Below are 3,977 nucleotides of genomic sequence, written 5' to 3'. Positions count from 1 at the left end.
TATTGTATCTCAAAGTGGGGTGTTGATAATTTTTTTAACCCCTTGTAACTTTTACCCCTTTGAGGTACAAACGAAACAAAAGGCGGTACAAACGGGTACAAACCGAGCTTAATCGAATGTATATATGAAAAAAATTTTTTATTGAAGTCGGGTGCCAGGTTCACATAGGTCGTTTTCTCTTATTTGCGTATGGTATGTGTACATGCGCAAATGAGAGAGAACGCATCATCTCAACCATCTTTCTACGTGAATCTCTATCCTCACTCCTCAACGCTCAGTCTAGATATATTATGTTTATATTATTTCGTGCCGTATGCGCAAACACATAGAAAACATTCTTGACTTAGGCTGTACCGACAAAGCCATAGTGACCTAAAGTGACTCTTTCTGTCTGTACGAGCTGCTTGCTCCAGAACACTTTTCAGTAATATATAGAGCTCATTGATTTTTTCTCATTCTAATTTATATTGACGCCGCCATTTTCTGGCCACACTAATTACGCGGCATCTTATGATGGTCAGTCTCTGATTATAGGATCTCTACCTGAGACTACTGTATTTTTTTTTTAATTAAATGTGAGCAACAATTTATTGGATAGATACAATCTCCATGTTTTGAAATATATAAGATATAAAAAATATTTTGAAAGATATGTGTTTTGAAATATATAAGATATAAAAAATATAAAATTTAAAAAATTCGTCAAAAATTTTCTTTTCTTAATATTTAGTTTCTCTCTATATTTTTAAAAAAAATTTAGTTTATATAATTATAGTAACGTACACACATACGCGCGCGCGCACGCACACACACACACACACACACACACACACACACACACACACACACACACACACACACACACACACACACACACACACACACACACACACATATATACATATATATACATATACATAAATATATATATACACATACATACACACATATGTATGTATGTGTATATATATATATATATATATATAATATATATATATATATACAGTGTGTCCCATAAGTTCGGCAACGGCAAAAAAACTCGGCGGGGGAGCATTTTAGAGAAAAATGTTTCCAATAAAAGTTGTAAGGCTTAAAAAGTCGCATTTAATGACAGCAGTTATTTAACCTAAGATGACGTCGCCAAGGTCAGGACAAGGACAACTTTGCTTTTTTAAATAGAAATACATATTTTTTATTACGGCATTTTATTCTACGTGAAAAAGCAAACAACTTTTGTTTGAAAAAATTTTTTATACGACCTCTATTTTCTAAGATATTTACGTAAATATCTAAGAAAATAGAGGTCGTATAGAAAATTTTTTCAAACAAAAGTTGTTTGCTCTTTCGCGTAGAATAAAATGCCGTAATAAAAAATATGTATTTCTATCTAAAAAAGCAAAGTTGACCCTGTCCTGACCTTGGCGACGTCATCTTAGGTCAAATAACTACTGTCATTAAATGCGATTTTTTAAGCCTTACAACTGTTATTTGAAACATTTTTCTCTAAAATGCTCCCCCGTCGAGTTTTCTTGCCGTTGCCGAACTTATGGGACACACTGTATATATTATACATAAATATATACATACATACACACATACACACATACATACATACATACATACATACATACATACATACATACATACATACATACATACACACACACGCATATACCATATAAATTAGTGTAGCTTTTTATTACCAAGAAGTATTTATAATATGTCCATCTCACTTTTTAACGAAATTGTATGCTTGTAAAGTAACTAAAATTAAGAGGTGTGTATTTCTTCCATCTGCGACGCAAGTTTTCAGGACATCCAAAAAATTATTTAAAACTTGTTTACGAAACTTTCTTGTACCTCCAATAATTACTGATATACTACAAAGAGTTGAAACTGTAAGGAAATGTTTCACCTTCTAAACTTGTATTTCAGTCGATAAAAGAAATACATATCTACTTTACAATTATATCAAGTATTAACATCAAAGACGGACATTTCGCAGATATACGCAGCTAGTTTAGTATAGCTGTTCGTAGATATAAGTTCCTTGTAAGTTGTTTATAAGCCAATTTGAAATCATTCATTGATTTAAATAAAGTAAGCACTAATTTGAAGTTTCTAATAGAATAGAAAAACTGTCTAGTAGAAATGTGCGAATCAAAGATTTTTTTATATCGAATCGAATCGAATCGATGATACTTCACCTGAATCGAATCAAATCGAATGAAATCGAATCGAATCGTTGAAAAAGTTTTTAATTAACATAATCATTGAATTCAATATGAAAATAGTGACTTCAATATGAGAGAGATAACATTGATCATGTGATATCAATTCATCTTAACCCTTTAAGTTATAATGTATCATATATGACATACCTTTTTTACAGCAGTTTTTACAAATTTAAACTAATTTGTAGAGACTTCGAGGCGGTAAATGTAGATTTATTGTGAAGCTTAGATGCTCCTTTAAGAATTATCTGCATAGAACATTAAATTTTGCAAATTTAATTATTCATACACAAATTAATGCAAAAAATATTTTTTTGAAAAAAATTCATTTGCCAAAAATATTGCAAAGTAAACCTATGAAAAAAAAATAACTTGGTTGATGCTTTTTAAGCTGTAGATGACGCAACCTCAAAAATTTCAAAACTTAAGACGGCGAACTCAATATGGCGAGCTAAAATACCAATAATCGGAATAAGTTATATTTCTTTCCATGAATGAGTGAGGTTTAGTCTGTAAATAGATTGAATTTCAAAAAAGTGATTTCGAATTCGTGATCAGCGACGCTAAAAATCTTCGGATACCAATTTTCAAGGAAATTGAGGAAGTTTTAAAATTGTTGTCCGCCATATTAGATCCGTCATCTTAAATTTTCAAAAACTGATTTCAAATTCGTAATTAGCCCAGAAAACTCCAGATATCGATTGAACAAAGGAAAAAGTTGTGCAGAAAAATTCGTGACTTAAAGGGTTAAGGTAAGAGATATATAATACATAGTCGGTAAACGTGGAATACAGTTCCAGCCTTGAAAGCTACGCAACGACATAGGTAAAACTCCTATTTAGGAGAGGCTGTTCCAACGACTTTGATCTTGACATACGTTATAAAGGTCACCTCCTGAGTGACCTTCTAAAGGTTTTAACCGTGGTTCGTTGCGTTAAAAAGTTATTAACAAAAGAAGTTGCATAAAATGAATGTAATTTTTGGACACCGTATATAGAAAAACATCGAATTTGTAGGCTAGGAAGGTACCTGCCCCTAGTACACACACACACACACACACACGCGCGCGCGCGCACGCACGCACGCACGCACGCACACACACACTGCTCACCCGCCCGCCCGCTTGCGATGTGTGCGTGTGTTCTTATTATATTTGAAGTTTTATAAATAGAATGTAATTTCTCCCACACATTAATTTATGTAGTGTCGCAAAATTATATGGATAATTGTTAAATCATCCAAATATCAAGCGATACAATAGTGTCGCGAAGCCAAGTGCAAGTGCGAAGCAACGCGGCCTACCGTGTATATTAACGCGACGACTTGAATGTAGGCTAGATTCTCGTTTCAGATATAACGGCTGAATTGATGAAGTTTTGGATGGACTTAATCGATTCCTTGGGTTTACATTACATCATAAAACTGCCTTTACTTTTTCTCTACGTGCTCTAGAAATTGAGCTATCGTAGCTCAAAGTCTGAAATCGTGAATTTAAGTAAGAAACGTCGTCTCCTCACAACAGAAATATCCGTTGACTATGTTTCTCCGCTAGATAGCGGGATGTCGAGAGTGTTAAGATTACCGATTTGTAACTGTCATCGCGGCGAAGTTGATTGATAGTTCGCGTGTACGAATGAGGTTATAATGAGGTTATATTTTTAATTAATGCATAATAATTTTGATAAATATACAGTATAACGCCCCTATCATGGATTTTTTTCAAATTATGTAAATTTGTATATT

At 33.0% G+C, this 3,977-nt stretch overlaps 1 protein-coding gene across 4 annotated transcripts in view; it reads right to left on the bottom strand.

The window, feature by feature from the left end:
- The window catches only part of LOC116846821, a 151,992-nt gene that overhangs the window by 68,807 nt on the left and 79,208 nt on the right, over nucleotides 1-3,977 (bottom strand). The window contains exon 5 of one of the 4 annotated variants that reach the window (XM_032821148.1): nucleotides 2,382-2,482. The exons of the other annotated variants lie outside the window; for them this stretch is intronic. The gene's annotated coding sequence lies outside the window, so the exon portion shown is untranslated. Of the gene's footprint in view, nucleotides 1-2,381; nucleotides 2,483-3,977 lie in introns of those variants that run through there. 4 annotated transcript variants of the gene reach the window in all.

The sequence above is a fragment of the Odontomachus brunneus genome, unplaced genomic scaffold, assembly GCF_010583005.1.
Source record: "Odontomachus brunneus isolate Ranch 3 - 2012 unplaced genomic scaffold, Obru_v1 Obru_scaffold_070, whole genome shotgun sequence".
In the NCBI taxonomy this organism is placed as follows: Eukaryota; Metazoa; Arthropoda; class Insecta; order Hymenoptera; family Formicidae; genus Odontomachus; species Odontomachus brunneus.
Note: the sequence above shows the minus strand (reverse complement) of the source record. Positions and strands in the feature narration are given on the sequence as shown.